Source organism: Odocoileus virginianus, chromosome 21 (genome assembly GCF_023699985.2).
Source record: "Odocoileus virginianus isolate 20LAN1187 ecotype Illinois chromosome 21, Ovbor_1.2, whole genome shotgun sequence".
NCBI lineage: Eukaryota > Metazoa > Chordata > Mammalia > Artiodactyla > Cervidae > Odocoileus > Odocoileus virginianus.
Window position 1 is genome coordinate 20,272,396 of NC_069694.1, and position 24,401 is coordinate 20,296,796.

Consider the following 24,401-nt stretch of genomic DNA (forward strand, 5'->3'; position numbering starts at 1 on the left):
AATTAAGGATCACTTCTCATACCCCATTGGTCTGAGCATCATCACATGGCCACATCTAGCTGCAAGGGAGGCTAGAAAGTGTCATCTTAAGCTGGATGTACCCAACTTAAATTTGGGAGGGTTCTATTAAAAAGTCAGAAAACACAAAATATAAAAGAAAAAAAAAGGATAAAATGGGCTTTATCACAATTTTTTAAAAAGTATACTCTTTGAAAGACTCTGTTACGAAAATGAAAAAACAAACTGGGAGAAATTTTGCACATAACACATATCGTATATCTAGAATATATAAAGAACTCTTATAATGCAATAGTAAGAAAACAACCTAATTTTTAAAATGGGCAAAAGAGTTAAATAGACACTTCACTGAAGAAGAGATTCAAATGGCAAATAAGCATATGAATGGATACTCAGCATTATCAGTCATCAGAAAGATGTAAATTAAAGCCACAATGAGATACCACAAGGGTCTTCCCAGGTGGCTCAGTGGTAGAGAATATTCCTGCCAATGTCGGAGCCATAGGAAACGTGGGTTTGATCCCTGGGTGGGGAAGATCCCCTGGAGGAGGAAATGGCAGCTCACTCCAGTATTCTTGCCTGAATAATCCCATGGACATAGGAGCCTGGTGGGCTACATCCATGTGGTTGCAAAACAGTCAGACACAACTGAGCGACTGAGCACACACATACACAAGATGCTGCAACATATCTCTTCGAATGAAAAGCAGACCCACAGATTAAAAAAGGAAAAAACAAGTGCTGACAAGGAGGCAGAGTGACAAGAAATCTCCTACATTGCTAGAGAAATATAAAATGGTACAACCACTTTTGAAAACAGTTTTGTAAGTTCTCATAAAGTCACGTCGACCCCAACCCAACAACCCACCTGCTCCTAGGTGTTGATCCAAGAGAAATGAAGACACACGTGCACACAAAATCTTATATGAGAATGTTTATTGCAATTTTATTATAATTGCTGAAAAATGAAAACACAACAATGTCCACCACTAGTGAGTAGATAAATTGCTACATCTGTGTCATAGAATCCTATTGGGTATTAAGACTGAACGGACTACTGATGCATGCAAAAACATGGCAAGTAAAAGAAGGCAGAGACTCAAATGCCCTGGCTGTAATATTCCACTAATATGAAGTTCTTGAAAATGCATAACTAGAAAGACAAAAAAGCCAGTCAGTGGTTGCTGGAGCCTGGAGTGGGTGAGCAGACTGACTGCAAAGGAACATGAGGCAGCTTTTTGAAGTGATAATGTAGTCTATGCCTTGCTTGTATTGATGACTTCATGACTATATAAGTTTGATAAAATCTACAGATTTGTATGCCTCAAAAGAATGATTTTTTTCCTCTATGTAAATTATACCTCAATAAACCTAAATCTTTCAAAGGGAGGTGGAATGGATATTCAAGATAGCTAAGGCTTTCCTGGTGGCTCAGAGGTTAAAGCGTCTGCATGCAATGCAGGCTACCTGGGTTCGATTCCTGGGCCGGGAAGATCCCCTGGAGAAGGAAATGGCAACCCACTCCAGTATTCTTGCCTGGAGAATCCCAAGGACAGAGGAGCCTGGTGGGCTACAGTCCACGGGGTTGCAAAGAGTCGGACACGACTGAGCGACTTAACTAACATTGCTGTAGAGAGATTGACTGACTCCCCACTTAACACATTTCTGTCACAACTAGTTATGCCCCCACCCACAGCTCAGTCCTGCTGTTCTTACTCTGTTCTCTCCACACCACGCTGGTTAGTGTACATTCTTAGACACTCACTGATGTCCAGGCTCTCTCCTCCCTTGCACTCTGTCTGCCTTTTCTCACCTGGACATCTTTTCTAGTCTTTTGGAGGACCGTGGGGGAGGGAGAAGCTGGGGAGACTCTTCTGTGCTCTGGCGTCTGAAGGCTCAGGCTTTCTCAGTTGAAAACTCGGTTGCTTTGCTCCCAGTGCTCTGCTGAGTGCTCTCTTCCTTGGAACAAGAATGCAGAATGTCTGGCTTTTAAGAGGGGGGAGGGATCTGTGGGGAGAAAAGGGAGGGCAGTTACAGGAATTTGAGGCAAGGTGGATAGAGTATAACTTAATATTTCAAAGCATCATTCATATTTATATTATTATTAAACGAAGAAGCAGCACACAATAATGAACAATTGATCTTAGATACATATACAGGCAGTTGGTGAGGCTTGAAGAAGTGGGAAAAATCTTAAAGGAGAGTTGGAACTGGCTTCCTCACCTTTGAGTGAAGAGGGCATGGGCGAAGGTGACCGGAAGCAGATGTGAGCACTGACCTGGTGGTCATTCTTTGAGGAAATGCTCCAGATAAAGGCTGAAACTAGTGCATTGAGGTATAGCAGAAATGGATGTTGGATGGCCAGGGTAGACCAGATGGCAAACAACTTCAAAAGCAAGACAGAAGGGTGTGCTCTGATGTAGCTGGCAATAGTCACTGAAAGCTTTTTTAGCTAGAGTGTAAGTTGATGAAAATACTTGGGAAAGATTTGTTTCCACTGAACTCAACAATCACTGAGCCTTTGTCATTCACAAGGCACTGTGCCAGACAGTAAGGATATAAAGACAAATTTGGTAGCTGTCCTCAAAATCAGGGGAAGATAAGTGGAGATGAGCTACCAGCAATCTAGTCTTTTCTGTCACCATCAATATTCCCAATTACCCCTATTGCACCTAAGTCATACCATTTATCATATGGTTCTTTAACCAATCTTTGACTTGCCTCTCTCTCCGCTGGACCCAAAAGATCTTGAACTCCTTGAGCGTAGGAACTGTATTTTATTGTGACCTTAGCACTTGTCACTGGACCTTGCCCTTTGTAGATACTCAATGAATGTAGTATATGTGACTGCTTAGATATTTGAATAAATAAGGTGATAAGAGGATACAGCATCAGTGAGAATTAGAGAAAAAGGGATATCTATGAGATAGATTTTAAAGGAAGATATATACAGGATTTCATAGCCAAGTTGATTGGGAAGATGCAATAGAACGAGTCCAAGATGACTCTCAAGGTGTGGCTAGAGAGTGGTGTTGCTGGGTGTGACGGAGAGGTGGGAGGTGACCAGGTCTGGTGAGAAGTGCATTCCATTTAGAACTCTGCATTGTTCTGAGTTTCCTGGGAGTGCTTGAACTCCTGCAAGGCAAGCTTAGTGTTTCCTGGGAACATCTTTGATGAGCAGCTATCTTCCTAGTGGCAGGCTAATTTCAGAGTAAGTTTATTAAAATTAGCATGTGGGGGAAAGTGAGTACAACTGCTATTTTTAACTAATAGGATTCATGTTCTCTCCTGTGCAGGGAAATTCGCATCTGTGCTTCTAAAATTGACAATTTCTACTCTTATTATGTTAAAAAATTAATTTAGTGACTTTCACATTGAATAAAATACATTGGCTAAAGATTAGAAGACGATTTTAGCTAGTCCCTGAATGAAAAATGACCAGAGCGAGCAAGTTTTCTTACCCACTGCCTGGTTTTCCACCAGTAAATCCATAGTGGGGCTTTGGGTACTTCCTGGCAGGGACTTTGTGAGTTTGTGTCTCTCTGGTCCTTCACAGAAAATGGTGCAAGCAGTAGCAGATATCTGGTACCCAAGGAACACAAACCTTTAGCAGATGTTTCATTTTGAAGTGTTTCTATTTTTATTTCACTTCTTCTAGTCTACTTTATTTCCATTATCTTATAGTATCCTACTGTATCAAACATCTTGTTTGTTCAAGATATCAGATCTTTTTCAAGCCAATATACCTTCTATACAACTAGCCTATTAAGCTACCTTAAAAAAGATGCCTCACCAGATCCTCTTACTTAGGGGACTTCAATGGATCCCCATTACTGGATATCTGAGATCCACCTCAAGCTGGTCTTGACCTATCTTTTCAGCCTTGTCCCTCAGTTTTCCTCATAGATTGGCTGCTCCAGCCAAAGTGATCTGTTCTCTGTTCTGACTTTTGCCTTATTATCCTGACCTTAGCTGGGTGGGTCTTCCACTTCTTCCCTTCTGACCAAAGACAGCCTTTACCACTCCTCCAAGGTGGGATAGATGCCCCCAGCCCCCGTAAAATCATCCATGACCATCCAAGCTTGAAGTGAGCTCTTCATCATGTTGCCTTATGTAGTATAGGTTACAAACCACTCGTGTAGAAATGCCAGCTCCCTGAGAAAGGAAAGGCCCTTCTCTGTGTGTGGATTTTAACTCCCACACAAGTTAGTGAGCCCCTAAGAGAAGGAACTGTGCCCACTTGTGCTGAGGTATAAGACAGGAGTTCTAGAATGATGAGGCTTTATGCTATGGCTCAGGAGGTGCAGGACTCAAGTGAGGATACTGAGAGAGCATCCCTCAAGTGACCTAGTTCTGGCCCATTTGTAGGGCCTCGACTTTGGTTTCACATTCTCATTTATGGGGAGAGACGCACAGACGTGCCTGCCCACCTAGTTTATTACTGACAGACATACAGGTGGGGGTTCATTGACGTCAGGATGGATCCATCACTGTGTTAGGTTGGTCAGTTGGCATGTTAGCATGAAAGAAGAATGAAACACAGCCCAGGGGTATTTCAGGGGGACAGGTGGATCACAAAGGAGGAGGTCAGCATTCGATGTAGTAGATGCATAATTAACACTGTTGTGGGCAAAGCCTCATGCTCTGCAGGGAAATTCATTTGGATTGGGGGATTGAGAAAGGTTTTTGATGAGGGTGACTCTGGGACCAGAAAGGTTGGTAGGATTTCTATAAGTGGAAATGTAAAGAAAAGGTATTCTAGGCAGAGGGAATGGAGATAGTGTGCAGAGGTGGTAAAAACACAGGGCTTGTTTGGGAAATTCCAGATGTTTTTTTCTGATTAGAGACACACATCAGGTACTGTTTGTTGGGCTGACCTTGAATGCCCAGCATCGAGAGTGCGGGGGTCCTGAGTGGCCTTCATTCTGGAGACGACTCAGTGGGCATGACTGTACACCTTAAAGGGGAGAGGTTGCCTGGGGATGAAGGTTGAGCAGGACCCGAGAGGCCCCCTGGACCCCTGCCTGAACCTGGACGGCCTGTTTTTCTGCTTTGATTGTTGTTCAGTTGCTCAGTCATGTTCAACTCTTCCCTGTGGACTGCGGCACACCAGGCTTCCCTGTCCTTCACCATTCCCTGGAGTTTGATCAAGCTCTTGTCCATTGAGTCGGTGATGCCATCCAACCATCTCATCCTCTGTTGTCCCCTTCACCTCCTGCCTTCAATCTTTCCCAGCATCAGGGTTTTTCCCAATGAGTTGGCTCTTCACATGAGGTGGCCAAATTATTGGAGCTTCAGTGTCAGCATCAGTCCTTCCAGTGAACATTCAGGGTTGATTTTCTTTAGGATTGACTGCTTTGATACAATTCATTAATAAGGACTCTGTGCCACCTTTTCTACTAACCTCTCATGGCCCAGGTTCTCGTCTACTTTTCCTGAAATATTTGCAACACCTTCTGTGATCCTCTTTTTTCCATGCAATTGCTAGAGTTGTCCTTCTAAGCACCAAAATGATTTACCACTCCTTTGCCTAGAGTTCTTTGATGGCTTTCTAGGGTCTATGGAGTGAGAGGCATTCCTCAGGTGATCTCCAAGGGCCTGCTTTCTCCTCATCTTCAGTAGCTCCTCTGTACCCCTATGCTACCACCGGCCCCAAGCTCTACAGAACTGTTTCCAGAGCATTCCATGCCCTGAAGTATCTCTGAGCCTTTGCTTGTGTCCAGAGGTTACCTCCTACTCACACTTTAAGGCCGGCTCAAATGTCATAACCTCCACTTGAATTTCCTCCCTCCTGTGGATCTCAAGAGACTGAGAAGTGAATGATGGTTATGTTTCAGTTGGGAAGACAGTGTGGGAGACGGTGAGCAGGATAAGAAGGTAAGGCAGTGGGGTTCTTGAGGATAGGGACCTTTGGAGGGGTGAGTAGTCACGTGATCCTTGGCAGGTACTTGTGGAAGGAAGGAAGGGAGGGAGGGTAGGAATGAAGGAGGGAAAGACAGTTCACCTTGCCATCTTCCACATTCTCTTTGAAGCCAGCCCTACTTGCCTACTGGTGTATCCCACTTTTAGCCTCTCCCCAGGCTGATCATGGTTCTGAAGGAGCTGGGAGGGAATGTCTACACGGCCAGCAAACGCCTGGTGTTCTGGGCAGATTGCTCTCTCAGGCTGCAATGGCTTATGTAGGTCATCAAGCTCTGCCACTACATAATTGCGTTGTTGTTCAGTCGTTAAGTGGTATCCAATTCTTTGCGGCCCCATGGACTGCACCACGCTAGACTTCCCTGTCCTTCACTGTCTCCTAGAGTATGCTCAAACTCTTGTCCATTGAGTTGATGATGCATAGATATGTAGCTCCATGGCCTTAGACAAATCTCCTGATTTGTCCAGACCTCAGGTTCTCTGGATTACAATGAGGATAATAATACCTGCCTTGTGCCTCTCACCTAAGATGAGGATAAAGTGAGATGATGTACGTGAGAGTGTGTTTTATTTTTATTTATTTATTTTTTAAAGTCTCCCACTTTCTACAGCCAAGGAGGTGGTCCTGTCCTTGCCTTGGCTTTAGGAAAAGCCTTCCCAGGGCTTCAGAGATGCTTCAGCAGAGGGTGGTGATGTGTCAGCTGCTGGCTGTCAACATGATGCCATTGAAAATTCATATTGATGGAGCACAGATTGACATACCTGCTTGCTCTGCCATCTGCAGACCCCACGACCAAGGCAATATTGGAAGTGGCAGTGATGGGAGTCTCTTTTATTTAAGCCAGTTCCAATTTGCTTTTTAATTTGCTCCAGACTGGTGAGTGCTGTTGGGGTCAATCTGTAACCTCTTCTGCTTTCCCGACAGTCTCTAGCTCTGCCAGGCCTCCTACCATGTTTTCAGGCTGCTCCATCAGTTCCCGGGCAACTTCCATTGTGGCCTCTTCTGTACCCACCTTATTCACCTTCTGACTTTGCACCCTTCTCACTCCCCTCAGTTCAGTCTCCTGTTGATCACTCTACCTTCCCTGTTTCCTGGGGTTTTGAATAAGCCTCACATTCAGCTATTTCAGTGCTCAAGACTCAGCGTGTGTGCCTAGTCATGGGGTCCTGTTTGATTCTTTGGGACCCCATGAACTGTAGCCCAACCAGGCTCCTCTGTCCATGGGGTTTCCCAGGCAAGAATACTGGAGTGGGTTGCCATTTCCCCCTCCAGGGAATTTTCCCGACTCAGCCATCAAACCCATGTCTCCTGCATTGGCAGGTGAATTCTTTACCACTGAGCCACCTGAATCCCTCAAGACGCAGCACTTGCTCACAAAGAACTAGCAGTCAGCTCCCCACCCTGGATTCTTGCAGGTGCCTTCCTGCCTCCTGCATCTCTTTCTGCCTGTCCTTCTCATCCATCCTACCTGGTCAAGGGTCTGGAAGCAGGACCATGATCCCTACCTTCCTCGCTTAGAGCCCTCCACGGCCCTATTAGTTCTGCCTTTGGCTCAAACTCTGTTGTCATTTAAAGTCTTTCTTACTTTCATCCAAACCAAGCCTTTTTTACATTTCTCTTTTTCACTTGGCCTATTAATATATTCCTGGCAAATATAACTACTTTGGGGTCTTTGTTGGAAGCCTGTGTTTCCATGCACTTGGCCTTTATTCAGGCCATGCCTTCTGCCAGGAACTCTTGTTCTCTCACTTCTCTTCACTCTACTTTCAAGGTTTGGTCATAACCACCTTGACCCTGAACTAACAGCTCTTTTGCCTTCTGTGATGCCAAGCATCTAGATATATCTCTGTGACCAGTGTTTCCTTGGCTGCCTCACACTGGAGTTGTTTAGGTACATACCTTGCCTCCGGCCTGGAGTAACCCAGTTAGGAGGGGTAGATTCAGTTTTGAATTTTCCATTGTGTGCAGAACAATGTGCTGCATATAATGAATAAATTCTTAAAGAGATGACAAACCCATTGGATTCTCAGCTAATATTTGAATTTAAAAACTACTGAGTTAAAACAAGGATATCCTTTTTTGTTTGTCAGAATAACATTCTTATCTCTTTCTCTCCCCCAAAGTCCCCTTATCTCCATTTGGTCTCACAGGCCTTCTGACTCAAAATTTATCAGTAGATTGTGATCTTTTAAAGGTAGTAAGTCAAATCTCCTTTTAATAAGCTCTAAGGGATTTGTGAATTTACTAGAAGTTAGTTCCTCCTTCCCACTCACCCTCCCACGTTCCCTTCATTTTCCTCCTTTTCTTCCAACTGGAATTTTATTCTATCAGATATATTACTTGAAAAGAATCAGGCAGAACCTGCGGGTGGGAAATAATTTAGTTATAAAGAGCTACTTTCTGTAATGGACTATGACCTGTTCAGTAGTGTATCTGAACAGAGGCCACCCTTTATCTCTGCTCTGGACTAGAATTTAAGTTTGTTCCTAGGTTACTTGCCACCCATGGTTGACTCTCATGCCAAAAATTGTGTGATTTGTGTGTGTGTGTGTGTGTGTGTGTGTGTGTGTGTATCTATGGCCATCTTCTTACCACAAGAAGTAGCAAATAAAAGTAATTCCTTACATATGTCTTTCCTCAAGGATTAACTATGTCGCAGGCCCTTTGGGGATACAAAATCCAACATGATGTTTTCACCTTCCTCTATATTCCTAAATCAATTTCTTGTAACCACTTTACCAATTAGGATGAGCAGAGGGTAATGTCTTTATAGATGAAGAAAGAGAAATTCAGATTGGTTATGAAATGTTCAGAAATTCAGAGTCCTTCTTTTTGGTCTCTCAACACGAAGCAAGCACTTGAAGCTAGACTTTTAAATTGAAAAACGTTTAGGTTTTTCCTCTGGGAGCCTTGGGTTCAGATCTTCTGTACACTCATGTCAGCTGACCTAGCTCTGAACCTAAAAATCTGAGTTAAAGAAGAGACATTTGGGCTGTAGCTCCAGGGCCCTCACAAGACTTCAGTTTAGGCTGGAAGTTGAGCTAAAGTGGTGTCAGGAGACCTGCACCTATGACCACATCCTGAAGGACAGGCAGGACATCTCCTTTGTTCTGTGGACTGCAGGCAGGCAGATATGCCAAGTAACCCAGCCCTGTCCAAGCACTGGCTCCATGGAAGTTAGAGGACTCTAACTTCCCACCCCTGCCTGGTCACCCCCATCACAGTGTCCTTCAGCAGTGGCAGGTTCCTGCCCTTGATGGCCTGAATCTGTGAATGAGAAAAGGTTGGGGTCAAAAACTGAGTGACTGAAGGTGTTACCTAGAGATGATAAAACTTGGGTTGTGATGGATGTAACTTTAAATATCCAAGTAATATGAGTTCACTGCCCCTCCCCCAACCCCTGCCAAATTTGGAAAATGTAGACACATGCATATGGTGGCTCACCATTTGTCAGGGATCCAGGCACCCTCTGTTTCTCTGCTCGGTCACTCCATTCCAAGAGTGAGTAATGCCTATATTGTCTTCTAGAAGTATCATGGTTTCAGATCCTATACTTGTCTTTAATCCATTTTGAACTTATTTTTGCAAATGGTGTGTGAATGTAGTCCAGTTTTATTCTTTTGCATGTAGAAAACAGGAAAACAGGTGTCCTGTTTTCCCAACAGCAATTATTGAACAGGCTCTCTTTTCTCCATTGTAAATTCTTGGCTTCCTTTGTTATAGATTAATTACCTATATAAGTGTGGGTTCATTTCTGGGCTGTCTATTCTGTTCCATTGATCTATGCATCTGTTTTTGTGCCAGCACCTTGTAGTTTTGATGATACAGCTTTGTACTGTAGTTTGAAATCAGGAAATGGTCAGAAGCTTTCTCTATCTCATTTATACTTTAATAAAACTTTATTACACAAAAGCTCTGAGTGATCAAGCCTTGTCATTGGCCCCAGATTGAATTCTTCTCCTCCAGAGGTTGAGAATCCCGGCATCTTTTGTGGTTCAGTGGCAACCTTTCATCTTGGGGGCTTGTCCGGGATTCTTCAGGACAAGGTAAGGATGCTTGGAGCTCTAGTTCTTTGTTCTCCTAGCAAACATGTTTTCTGCTGTACTTTACTAACAAGTGTGCTTGTGTGAGGGAATGACACACCCTGTTCAAAGCAAGTGAGGAGCCCTGCTCTGCGGTTCTGCAGTGACCTCATACGGCTTATGGCAGAAACCCTGTTGGGTGTTTATACCAACCTGCCAATTGACTTCCCTGATGGCTCAGATGGTAAAGTGTCTGCCTACAGTGCGGGAGACCCAGGTTCAATCCCTGGGTCAGGAAGATCTCCTGGAGAAGGAATTGGCAACCCACTCCAGTATTCTTGCCTGGAAAATCCCATGGACAGAGGAGCCTGGTAGACTGCAGTCCATGGGGTCACAAAGAGTTGGACACAGCTGAGCGACTTCACTTTCACTACCTTGTTCTTTCTCAGGATTGTTTTGGCTATTCAAAGTCTTTTGTGTTTCCCCATAAATTTTAGAATTATTCTAGTTCTGTGCATAATGCCATTGGTGGTTTTGCAGGGCTTGCATTGAATCTGCAGATTGCTTTGGGTGGTAGTCATTTTAACAGTGTTGATTCTTCCCATCCATGAACACAGTATTATCTTTCCAACTGTTTGTGTTATCTCCAGTTTCTTTCATCAGTGTCTTATAGTTTTCCAAGTAAGCGTTTTTTACTTCCTTAGTTAGATTTATTCCCAGGTATTTTACTATTTTTTTAATTTATTTTTTTATTTAAGGATAATTGCTTTACAGAATTGTGTTGTTTTCTGTCAAATCTCAACATAAATCAGCCATAGGTATACATATATCCCCTCCCTTTTGAACCTCCCTCCCATCTCCTGCCCCATCCCACCCCTCTAGATTGATACAGAGCCCCTGTTTGAGTTTCCTGAGCCATATAGCAAATTCCTGTATTTTATATATGGTAATGTAAGTTTCCATGTTACTCTTTCCATACAGCTCACCCTCTCCTCCCCTCTCCCCATGTCCATAAGTCTATTCTCTTATGTCTGTTTCTCCATTGCTGCCCTGTAAATAAATTCTTCAGTACCATTTTTCTAGATTCCATATATATGCATTAGAATACGATATTTATCTTTCTCATTCTGACTCACCTCACTCTGTATAATAGGTTCTAGGTTCACCCACCTCATCAGAACTGACTCAAATGTGTTCCTTTTTATGGCTGAGTAATATTCCATTGTGTATATGTACCACAACTTCTTCATCCATTCATCTGTCGATGGACATCTAGGTTGCTTCCATGTTCTAGCTATTGTAAATAGTGCTGTGATGAACAATGGGACACTTGTGTATTTTTCAATTTTGGCTCCTCAGGGTATGTGCCTAGGAGTGGGATTGCTGGGTCATAAGGTAGTTTTATTTCTAGTTTTTTAAGGAATCTCCATGCTGTCTTCCATAGTGGCTGTATCAATTTATATTCTCACCAACAGTACAAGAGTGTTCACTTTACTCCACACCCTCTCCAGCATTTATTGTTTGTAGACTTTGATGACAGCCATTCTGACCAGTGTGAGGTGATACCTCATTAGTTTTGATTTGCATTTCTCTAATAATGAGCGATATTGAGCTTCTTTTCATGTGTTTGTTAACCATCTGTATGTCTTCTTTGGAGAAATGTCTAAGTCTTTTCCCACTTTTTGATTGGGTTGTTTGTTTTTTTCTGGCATTGAGTTGTATGAGCTGCTTGTATGTTTTGGAAATTAATCCTTTGTCAGTTGTTTCATTTGCTATTGTTTTCTCCCATTCTGAGTATTGTCTTTTCACCTTGCTTGTAGTTTCCTTTGCTGTGCAAAAGCTTTTAAGTTTAATCAGGTCCCACTAGTTTACTTTTGTTTTTATTTCTGTTACTCTAGGAGGTGGGTCATAGAGGATCTTGCTTTGATTTATGTCATCAAGTGTTCTGCCTATGTTTTCCTCTAAGAGTTTTACAGTTTCTGGTCTTACATTTAAGTCTTTAATCCATTTTGAGTTTATCTTTGTTTGTGGTGTTAGGAAGTGTTCTAATTTCATTCTTTTACATGTACCTGTCCAATTTTCCCAGCACCATTTATTGAAGAGGCTGTCTTTGCCCCATTGTGTATTCTTGCCTTCTTTGTCAAAAATAAGGTACCCATAGGTAAGTGTAAGTGTTAGTTGCTCAGTCATGCCCGACTCTTTGCGACCCCATGGACTGCAGCCCACCAGGCCCTTCTGTCCATGAGATTTTCCAGGCAAGGATACTGGAGTGGGTTGCCATTTCCTTCTCCAGGGGATCTTCCCAACCCGGGGATTGAACCCGGGTCTCCTGTACTGCAGGCAGATTCTTTACCAACTGAGCTACAATAGGTGCATGGATTTATTTATGGGCTTTCTGTCTTATTCTATTGGTCTATATTTCTGTTTTTGTGCCAGTACCATACTGTCTTGATGACTGTAGCTTTGTAGTATAATGTGAAGCCAGGAAGGTTGTTTCCTCCAGCTCCATTCTTCTTTCTCAGGACTGGTGTGGCTATTCAGGGTCTTTTGTGTTTCCATATGAATTGTGAAATTTTTTGTTCTAGTTCTGTGAAAAATGCCATTGGTAATTTGATAGAGATTATTGAATCTGTAGATTGCATTTGGTAGTATAGCCATTTTCACAATATTGATTCTTCCTACCCAGGAACATGGAATATCTCTCCATCTGTTTAGGTCAATTTGATTTCTTTCATAGGTGTCTTATAATATTCTGTGTACAGTTCTTTTGTCTCCTTCAGTAAGATTATTCCTAAATATTTAATTCTTTTTGTTGCAGTGGTGAATGGGATTGATTCCTTAATTTCTCTTTCTGATTTTTCATTGTTAGTATATAGAAATGCAAGTGATTTCTGTGTATTGATTTTTGTATCCTGCAACTTTGCTAAATTCACTGATTAGCTCTAGTAATTTTCTGATACTATCTTTAGGGTTTTCTATGCACAGTATCATGTCATCTGCAAACAGTGAGAGCTTTACTTCTTTTCTGATCTGGAGTCCTATTTATTTCTGGAGTCCTCTGATTGCTATAGCTAGAATTTCGAGAACTATGTTGAATAATGGTGGTGAAAGTGGACACCCTTGTCTTGTTTCTGATCTTAGGGGGAATGCTTTCAGTTTTTCACCATTGAGAATAATGTTTGCTGTAGGCTTATCATATTGGCCTTTACTATATGTTCCTCATATGCCCATTTTCTGAAGAGTTTTAAACATAAATGGGTGCTGAATTTTGTCAAAGGCTTTTTCTACATCTATTGAGATGATCATATGGTTTTTATCTTTCAATTTGTTAATATGGTGTATCACATTGATTGATTTGTATATATTGAAGAATCCTTGCATTCCTGGAATAAACCCAACTTGATCATGGTGTATGAGCTTTCTGATGTGTTGCTGAATTCTGTTTGCTAAAATTTTGTTGAGGATTTTTTCATCTATGTTCATCAGTGATATTGGTCTTTAGTTTTCTTTCTTTGTGTTATCTTTGTCTGGGTTTGGTATCAGGGTGATGGTGGTCCTGTAGAATGAGTTTGAAGGTGTTCCTTCCTCTGCAATTTTTTGAAAGAGTTTTAGAATGATAGGCATTAGCTCTTCTCTAAATGTGTGATAGAATTCTCCTGTGAAGCCATCTGGTCCTGGGCTTTTGTTTTTTGGGAGATTTTGGATCACAGCTTCAGTTTCAGTGCTTGTAATTGGGTTGTTCATAATTTCTATTTCTTCCTGGTTCAGTCTTGGAAGATTGAACTTTTCTAAGAATCTGCCCATTTCTTCCAGGTTATCCATTTTATTGACATATCATTGTTGATAACAGTCTCTTAAAAGCCTTTGTATTTCTGCATTGTCTGTTGCAACCTCTCCTTTTTCATTTCTAATTTTGTTGATTTGATTTTTTTCTTTTTTTCTGATGAGTCTGGCTAAAGACTTGTCAATTTTCTTTATTTTCTCAAAGAACCAGCGTTTAGTTTTATTAATCTTTGCTATTGTTTCTTTCATTTTTCATATATTTCTGCTCGGATCTTTATGTTTTCTTTCCTTCTATGAATTTTGGGGGTTTTTTGTTCTTCTTTTCCAGTTGTTTTAGGTGTAAAGTTAGGTTGTCTATTTGATGTTTTTGTGTCTTGAGATAGAATTGTATTGATATAAGCTTCCCTCTTAGAAGCTTTTGCTACATCCCATAGGTTTTGAGTTGTATTTTCTTTTCTTTTTTTTAGTTGTATTTTCATTGTCATTTGTTTTTAGAAATTTTTTGATTTCCTGTTTGATTTCTTCAGTAACCTGTTGGTTATTTAGAAACATGTTGTTTAATCTCCATGTGTTTGTGTTTCTTACAGCTTTTTTCTTGTAATTGATATCTAGTCTCATAATGTTGTGGTCAGAGAAGATATGATTTGATATGATTTCAATTTTCTTAAATTTACTGAGGTTTGATTTGTGACCCAAGATGTGGTCTATCCTGGAGAATGTTCCATGTGCACTTGAGAAGGTGTATTCTTCTGTATTTGGATGGAATGTCCTGAAGTTATCAGTGAGATCCATTTCATCTAATGTATCATTTAAGACTTGTGTTTCCTTATTAATTTTCTGTTTTGATGATCTGTCCACTGGTGTGAGTGGGGTGTTAAAGTCTCCCACTATTATTGTATTACTGTGAATTTCTCCTTTTATGTTTGTTAGTGTTTGTCTTATGTATTGAGGTGCTCCTATGTTGGATGCATAGATATTTACAACTGTTATGTCTTCCTCTTGGATTGATCCCTTGATCATTATGTAGTGTCCTTCCTTATCTCTTGTAATCTTCTTTATTTTAAGGTCTATTTTGCCTGATATGAGATTGCTACTTCAGCTTTCTTTTGCTTCCCATTTGCATGGAATATATTTTTCTATCCTCTCACTTTCAGTCTATATATGTCTTTAGGTCTGAAGTGGGTTTCTTGTAGACAGCATATATATGGGTCTTGTTTTTGTATCCATTTAGCCAGTCTGTGTCTTTTGGTTGGAGCATTTAATCCATTTACATTTAAAGTAATTATTGATATGTGTTCCTATTGCCATTTTCTTAATTGTTTGGGGTTGATTTTGTAGATCTTTTTCTTCTCTTGTATTTCTTGACTATATAAGTCCTTTTATCATTTGTTGTAAAGCTGGTTTGGTGGTACTGAATTCTCTTAACTTTTGCTGTCTGAAAAGCTTTTTATTTCTCCATCAATTTTGAATGAGATCCTTGCCAGGTACTGTAATCTTGGTTGTAGATTTTCCCTTTTCAATACTTTAAACATATCCTGCCATTCCCTTCTGGCCTGCAGAGTTTCTGCTGAAAGATCAGTTGTTAAGCATATGGGGTTTCCCTTGTATGTTACTTATTGCTCCTCCCTTGCTGCTTTTAATATTCTTTCTTTGTGTTTAGTCCTTGTTAGTTTGATTAGCATGTGTCTTGGCGTGTTTCTCCTTGGGTTTATCCTGTATGGAACTTTTTGTGCCTCTTGGACTTGACTATTTCCTTTTCCATGTTGGGAAAATTTTCAACTATAATTTCTTCAAAAATTTTCTCATACCTTTTCTTTTTCTCTTCTTCTTCTGGGACCCCTATAATTCGAATATTGGTGCATTTGATATTGTCCCAGAGATCTCTTGAGACTCTCCTCAATTCTTTTTATTCTTTTTACTCTATTCTGCTTTTCAGAAGTTATTTCCACCATTTTATCTTCCAGCTCACTGATTCGTTCTTCTGCTTCAGATATTCTGCTATTGGTTCCTTCTAGAGTATTTTTTATTTCATTAATTGTGTTGTTTGTCTCTATATGTTTATTCTTTAATTCTTCTAGGTCTTTGTTAATTGATTCTTGCATTTTCTCCATTTTGTTTTCAAGGTTTTTGATCATCTTTACTATCATTATTCTGAATTCTTTTTCAGGTAATTTGCCTATTTCCTCTTCATTTATTTGGACTTCTGTGTTTCTAGTTTGTTCCTGCATTTGTGTGGTATTTCTCTGCCTTTTCTTTTCTTTTTTTAAACTTACTGTGTTTGAGGTCTCCTTTTCCCAGGCTCCAAGGTTGAATTCTTTCTTCCTTTTGGTTTCTGCCCTCCTAAGTTTGGTCCATAGGTTTGTATAAGCTTCATATAGGGTGAGATTTGTGCTGAGTTTTTGTTTGTTTGTTTGTTTTTCCTCTGATGTGCAAGGCTGAGTGAGGTGGTAATCCTGTCTGTTGATGATTGGGTTTGTATTTTTGTTTTGTTTGTTGTTTAGATGAGGTGTCCTGCACAGGGTGCTACTGGTGGTTGGGTGATGCTGTGTCTTGTATTCAAGTGGTTTCCTTTGTGTGAGTTCTCACTATTTGATACTCCCAGGGTTAGTTCTCAGAGAAGGCAATGGCACCCCACTCCAGTACTCTTGCCTGGAAAATCCCATGGACGGAGGAGCCTGGTAGGATGCAGTCCATGGGGTCTCGAAGAGTCGGACACGACTGAGCGACTTCACTTTCACTTTTCACTTTCCTTCATTGGAGAAGGCAATAGCAACCCACTCCAGTACTCTCGCCTGGAGAATCCCACGGATGGAGGAGCCTGCTGGGCTGCAGTCCATGGGGTTGCGAAGAGTCGGACACGACTGAGCGACTTCACTTTCACTTTTCAGTGTCATGCATTGGAAAAGGAAATGGCAGCCCACTCCAGTGTTCTTGCCTGGAGAATCCCAGGGACGGGGGAGCCTGGTGGGCTGCCGTCTATGGGGTCGCACAGAGTCGGACACGATTGAAGCGACCTAGCAGCAGCAGCAGCAGGGTTAGTTCTCCGTAGTCTAGGGCCTTGGAGTCAGTGCTCCCACTCCAAAGGCTCGGAGCTTGATCTCTGGTCATGAACAAAGTTTCCATAAGTGGTTTGTTCTGGCATTAAGTGAGATTAAAACAAATATCCGAAAATGAGAAACCAAAGGTGAACCCCAGACAAATGGCAGTTACAAAATCAGGCATATAATAATTAAAATAATGGAATATACACATATACATATACACACATGAACAAAGTGAAAACAGTCCAACAAAAATAAAATACAGTAGACTGACCCAGCAAAGAAAGTAAATCAAAAGCTATATTTACCAGTTAAGAACAAAACTAACTAAAGAACAAACTGGAAAACAAAACTAAAGCAAGTTGCCAAGTGGGGAGTAAATCAATGAAAACAAAACTAAACAATATGTTGAGAGGAAAGGAAAGAAAGAAAAGAAAGAATAGATATGCAAAGTTAAACAGAGGTAGATGAAGAAGATTTATATACATTAAAGATTAACTGCAAGGGAAAAAGAACAGTAGGAAAAGCAAACAAAGGAATAAATGTAGAAAAAATAATAATAGGTTTAAAAAATTAAAATTAAAAAGAGAGAAAAAAGGAAAACTCCACAGGACTTCAAAAGCCCAATGTAGAGGCAGAGGTTTATAACAGCAATAAAAAATGTGACTGAGAAAAAAAAAATCTCAAAAGCCTAATTAGATTTAATAGTGCCAATAAAATCAACAACTACAAGTGAGGGGGGTAAAAAGAAAAAAAAAAAAAGAAAAAATCAGAATCTACAGAGCAAGCCAAAAGATAAGAATAATAAAGGTTTTTCTTAAGTCACTGCTGTGAGTCCTTTCCCTCGCTGGAGTCACAGTCCACCTCACCTCCCTGGGATGCCCTCCAACACTGTGCTGGTCTCTGGACCTGCTGTGGGGGCAGCTCAGATTCTAACCTGGTCCTCCTCCTCTGTGTTCTTGCCTCCAGTGTCCACAGCTATCTGAACTAGTGCATTTTCTTTTGCAGGAGCTCTCAATGATCTTTTATATATTCTGTGGACACAGAGTCTGCCTAGTTGAGCTTGTGGATTTAATCTGCAGCTTGCACAGCTGGTGGGAGGGTTTTGGGTCTTTCTTACCCACACTGCCCCTGGGTTTCAATTGTGGTTTTATTTTCACCTCTGCATGTGGGTCGTCCACTGGGGTTTGCTCCTGAGGCTTCCCTGGAGGACTTGGTTTGCCCCTGTGAGGGCCAGGTGTGGAAGTGGTGCAGCTGCTTGGGTCGCAGGGGCTCTGGCAGCACCAGGTACTCAGGGGGTTGGCGGTTAGGGCAGCAGGAAACATAGTGTTCTAGAAGGGGATGGCAACCAGTATTGGCCAATACTTTCTCTGTAGCTCCGCCCATTCAGGCACTTAGAGGGCTCCCTTGCCTGGGGTCCTTCTCTGTAGTTCCGTGTATCAGGCACTTAAAGGGGCACCTGGGTGGGGTCCTGCGCTGTAGTTCAGTGCTCAGGCATTTGATGGGCCAGCCTCTCCATTGTTCAGCTGCCGATGCTGGCGTGTGGGGAGAGAGGCTATGGTGATGGCTCCACCCCCTACACGTGACTCATCAGTATCACCTTGCTTCCATGGCTGCCCAGCTTTCCTCCACAGGCGTTTCCCACCACAGTCTCCTCCCTCCCCTCCCCTCAATCCGTCTCTCCCCAGTCAACAGCAGCCCTCGCCCTGTGATCCCTCCACACTCCCCAAACTCCAGCTCCCAGCCGCTGCACCTTCCAGGGGACCCTCATCCCTGTTCGGGGTTTGTATGGCTGCCTCAAGGACTTTCTGATTCTCATTCCATTAAGGCTGCCACAGATCAGCTGTTTCACTCTCAGCCTTAAATGTTTCTCATCTGACTCAGACAATTGCCCTGATGTGGGGATGGGACCTCTGCCTCAGTTCCCCCACCCGCCGAGGGCAGGTCCAGTCCTACTAACACTACTGTTTTTTCCCCCTAGTTCCCTGTTTGACCAAGTTTTGCGTGGTTCTATATATTCTTTTTCTTTGGTCAGGTACTCCTGTATTTTCTCAGCTGGTGTTCTGCATGCACTTCTGTGTCCAAACACGTATTCCTGATGTATCCGTGGAGAGAGATGTACTGCACGTCTACCTACTTCTCTGCCATCTTGTTCTATATTTTATTATTTTTGATGGGACTGGTTTGTTTCTTTCTGAAATTTCCTCAGTATCAGTTGTTTGGGGCATATCAGTCTATTATTTAGTATTAATTTTTATATCATATCAGAAATAACAGTGATTTAAGTGAGGCAGAATTATCTGTATTTCTCACTCACATTGTTGAAGGACAGAGGGAACAAAAAAGTGCCCATCAAACTGAGAAGGCATCTTGAGACCAAAAAATGAGACAAACAGTTCCATGGAGTCAATGAATCAGTTTAAGTAAGTAAGTGTTAGTCGCTCAGTGGTGCCTGACTCTTTGCAACCCTATGGACTGTAGCCCACCAGGCTCCTCTGTCCATGAGATTTTCCAGGCAAGGATACTGGAGTGGGTTGCCAATGGATCAGTTTATTATAGGGTAATTTACTGACAGGATGGAATAAGGGAGACGATGATCTGGAAGCATTTACAGCTGCACCTGTACCACCTTGGGGCCAGGGGACAATTTCATAGTTAAAAGGGTTTTGGGGTAGGTGCTGGGAAACAGGACATGCATGAATGAGTAACTAGTTTCGTGGACACAGGGAATACGTCAGTGGAAGTCTTCATCATTGTTTGGGGACTAACAGAGCATAGAGGCCACCTGGTCCCAGTGCTTATTAAACAATATCTATTAACTACAAAGCCCTTGATGACACAGAAGTGACATTGCACAGAACAGTTCTGGGTAGGGTCAGCAAAAGGATAGGAGAAACTTTAAGGGCTCAAGATGTCTCCATTATGCCAACAGCCATACACACAATAAGTCTTGGGGTAGAATGAGCTGATATGGTGGCTCACTACTTGTCAGGGGTCCACATAAAAGAGTGTATCTTTCCTCTTAAAGAAACTTCACACAAGTCCCAAAGGACACTTCTGTTTCCATCTTACTGATCAGCTCTTTAGATGTATAAAGGGGGTCACAGGGGCTCCCCAGGTGGCACTAGAGGTAAAGAACCTGCCTGCCAATGCAGGAGGTGTAAGAGACTTGGGTTCAATCCCTGGGACAGGAAGATTCCCTGGAGAGGGACATGGTAACCCAGTTCAGTATTCTTGCCTGGGAAATCCCGTGGACAGAGGAGCCTGGCGGGCCACAGTCCATAGCATCGCAAAGAGTTGGACTGGAGCAACTTAGCTGGCATGCACACACAGAGGATCACAGAAATGCCTGCTTCTGGGGTCTCACTGTGGGACAAATGAGCTCATGTGTATAAAGTGCCTGGTACACAGTCACTAGAGGATATCTGTATTTTGACTGATGCTTCTGTGGTAGTATCCGGTCTCAAGGTCAGAGTCTTACTCAGCCTACCCACTGCCCTCCATATCCTCTGAAATATTATCTCCTTTTGGAGTGGTCAGCCTGATCATATATATAGCAATTAGCAGTTTGTTGCTTCTGTCTGTGGTGATACTGATTATCACTGAATTTTCTTTACTAAAAAGATGTCCAAACCTTGACATTACCTGTATCAGTAATGTCTGGGTGTCCTTCTTCAAGGAATCTTTTAAGTGTCAGGTTTTAATTCTGTCCTTGCAGAAGAGTAAACACTTTATTATCATTTAAATGCTATCCTTATAAGCAATGATGACAAAAGTAGTGTTGGTGGTGGACAAACTGCCTAAAGAAAAGCCAGTATCAATACAGTTATTCCCAACACTGCCTTGTGGTCCATTAGTGATTTGTAGCCAATGAGGTTTTTGCCATCTTCCCTGAAAGCCATAATTAACTCAGGTCACCCACAGGAGCCCTTCACTAACATAATCAACTCATTTGCACAGTTATTAGTCAGAGAAACAGACCTGGACAGAGTCCCTGCCTTAACAAGTGTTTACAGTTTAGTCAGGTCTCTGAATCTCCGGTGATTTGAGTCACCTGGATTGCACACCCACTCGTGTTCCAGAATGAATCTACCTCACTTTTTGTTGTGGGGCAGAGTTCCAAGCCGACAGTTCTTGTGGAGGAAGATTTCTCACTTATCAGTACTGCCTGGAGTCGGTGGAAAGAAAGAACGATGAGGATAGTTAATTTGAAGGAGGAAATTAACAGTGCTCAGAAAAATACGAGCAAGAAGTAGAGAGGAGGAAAAAAAACACCTTCCAGCCATGAGACTCTGCTGAGCACACCTTCATCCTGTAGGTAGAAGTCTGGGCCAAGTGGCTCTTTAGCAGTGACTCCGTGGTTCTCATCCAGAAAGAACCACTGGAGGAGCGTAACGATCACGATTGGTTGAAATCTTGGCAGACGGCGGTAAGAGCTCTGTTTACTTGGATAATTAAAATGGTGATGGATTTGCATGGCTGATTTCAAGATTTCTAGTCTGCAGACGACTGCCTTGTGGGGCAGACGGGGATGGAACCCCTCCTTGCTTTAGAGTATCTGCACCTGACTCAAGTTTCAGAGTGAGGGGAGCCAGGGAATATTCCCACAAAATACTCCATCATGAGTTGAATCTTCATGTTGAGCACTCTGACCCTCTCATGTAACTGTTCATCCCATCAGGGAGATACTATCTTTCCGAAAGGCAAGGTCTGCTGACAAACTTAGGAACAAAGATTGTTACCTTTCTTTGAATGGGACACAGTTCTCTTGATTCTTTTGATACTGTGGATAATTAATAAGATTGATGCCTTTGGATTTTATTGAGTGCTCTTTTTTTTAAAACATGTGTTGGCTTATGAAATCTGTAGACTCTTCGGTATGAGAGGCAGGCCGCTGCAGCAGAAAAGGCATGGCACAGGCCTGTGTTCAAATCCCACCTTTGCCACTTACAGGCTGCATGCTTTTTTTTTTTTTAAATCTCTTAGCATTTTGATTTCCCTATCTGTAAAAGGGGGTAATGATGTCTACCTTTTGGAGTTGTGATAGGGATTAATGATTTATACATGCAAAATGATGAATCATCTTTGGGCAGAGACTAGCTTTCAAAATGATGATGGTTATTTGTATCGTTGTTTATAAAGGAGGCAACCGAAGCTCAGAGTGGGTGCAGGGGTTTGCATGGTCCAGCCAGTGGTAGATGATGGCAGTGAACCCACATCGCACCCTAAATCCCACCTGCCATGTTGCTTTTATTAATGGCACCTTTGTATCCCCCCAATTCCCTCTTGCTATATGATGGTCCAGGAATCAACTCTGTTAGCAAATGCCACCCCTTTGTACTCCCGACACATCTATAAAGTGAAGACATTGCCACTGGTCCCCCTGCTTCTGATATTTGGAGTCAGAGCTGAGAGGTTAACATCTGATAGGTAGGGATGGGGGTGCCATATTGGGGAATGTTGGGGTCTTTTTATGATTTCTGTTTTGAGAGAAAAGGAAGTGAGCCACAGCATCTTTACAGCTTTTAAAGATAGATTGGCCAAAATGTCCATGCTTGGCTGCCTTTTTACTGTCACCCAGCCCACAGGGGGCGCCCTCTGCAACTGAACGGATTATCATCATATAATGGAGTAACTACAGAGCCTACTAATATCATGACATTCCCAGGGTGAATGTTGTATGTTATAATATCGTTGCATATGTGAAGGTTAGTGACATGGCTGTCCCCTGTGTCTGGTGTACTGCAGGTTCTTGGCAACCTGCCTGGAAAAGAGAGAACCTCAGATACATGGGTAGTTCCCTGCCCGCCCCTGCCGCCCAAACTTTAAACTTTTTAGTTTGTATTGGGGTATGGCCAATTAACAATGTTGTGATAGTTGCAGATGAACAGTGAAGGCACCCGGACATATATATATAGAGGTATCCATTCTCCCAAATACCTGCCTTCCATTCAGGCTGCCTCATAACACTGAGCAGAGTTCCAGTACGTGGGTGGTTTTAATGCTCCATTCTGAACTGCAAACTAGCATTGTATGTCCCACCCTCAGCATCTTGGCCCGAGAAAGGTTAAAAAGGTAGCCTCACATGAGGGTGAGAGCACATTCACTCCAGGCAAGCAATGATTTTTAAAGATATTTGCTCTCTTCAGCAAATTTAAGAGGGTTTCCTAGCCCACCTATGGCCAACTGGAAGGAAAGCCGATCTTTTCTCCTTTTTGTTTTCTCATCTTTATCAGCCTGAAAAGAATAAGGTTACACTCTTTGGAGAGTGAGAAGATGGGGAGAAGGGAGAAAGGATAAATAACAGAAGCGAAAGGATTGAAATAGATATTCAGACGAACCTTCGTTATTCATAACTCCAGTTAACCAAGACTGTCAGTGAATTTCACATACCCCCCAGCTACTATGGTTCACATTATAAACTCTTCCAATTACCTGAAATCTCACTTAACTTAAATTTCAGCACATCCCCTAGGGCATGTAATAATCAAAGTTTGCCTGTCGAAAGTAATACCGGAGGGGGAACCGCCATGGTAACTCTGAGAAAGATAAATCATTAAAAAAAAAAAAAAGAGTCATCTTAGAGAATGGCATTAGAATCATTACGTTGCAAACTTGAAATTGCTGCAATGTTATGAAAAAACAGAGGTGAACACAGATTTATAAAAAGACTGTGGAAATGCTCAGGGGGCTGTACAGTTGTACATGGATGGGAAGGACCCACATGAAGGCTTGGGTTCGTGGTACATGGCTGGGATTGCGGAGGCTGGAGGACTTCGGCCAAGTGAGCATCAGTGTGTGGTCAGCCCCACATTGTATGGACCCTATAGATGCCCACACTCAGTCTGGGGAAGTTCTAAGTATATGTGTTCTAAGTGTATCTGCAGGTGACAGTCCTGTATGTCTGTCTGGAGCAGTGATTCTGCAAGACCTCAGAGGATGGAAGTGCTGAATGGAGTATATGCCCAGATAATGAAGGAAGTGCTCGTTTTAAGTGATAAAAGTTAGCTTAAATACAAAAGCCATTTTGATAATTCTATAGGAGCTATCCTTTGCCCTCTCTGTACACATCAAGTTTATATAAAACTGGTCTTTTTTCCCCTTAAACGTGATGCTAAAATGGGATTTAGAGATTTAAGTTTAATAATAAATTGATGGCTATCTTACTAAAATTTTGTATTACAAATATCATATTTATAGACAATGTGTATATATTTTTTTTAGACTCATGGGAACTGAAATTCCTTTATTTCTCAGATATTTGGGGGGCCCCCACTCTGGTTCAGGAGCTGTACTTGGCTCTGGAGAAGTGAAGGTGAATGAGTTGGACTCTGACTGCGAAGAGGCAGTCTGTGGGGAGGCAGGTGATGATGATGCTCTAATCAAGGGGTACCCAGAATGCTGTGTGACTGCCAGGAGCCAGCTCTTACTCTGCTCTGGGATGTCAGGGGGCTTCCCAGCCAGGGCCTTGTGAGCTGGGTCCAGGAGCAGACGAGAGAGAGGTGAGGGAGAGCGAGTATGGGGTAGCAGTAAGTGGGACTTGATAGAACCGTGGCTGGTGGGAAAAGTCAGGGAGGTGGATTGCAGCCAGATGTTGAAGGGCTCTTGTTTGCCACT

The 24,401-nt window shown here is 42.2% G+C and overlaps 1 protein-coding gene across 4 annotated transcripts in view; it reads left to right on the forward strand.

The window, feature by feature from the left end:
• Nucleotides 1–24,401, forward strand: part of CCDC149 (coiled-coil domain containing 149) — a 118,407-nt gene that overhangs the window by 6,580 nt on the left and 87,426 nt on the right. Inside the window, exon 1 of one of the 4 annotated variants that reach the window (XM_020897595.2) lies at nucleotides 3,123–3,229. The exons of the other annotated variants lie outside the window; for them this stretch is intronic. The gene's annotated coding sequence lies outside the window, so the exon portion shown is untranslated. Of the gene's footprint in view, nucleotides 1–3,122; nucleotides 3,230–24,401 lie in introns of those variants that run through there. 4 annotated transcript variants of the gene reach the window in all.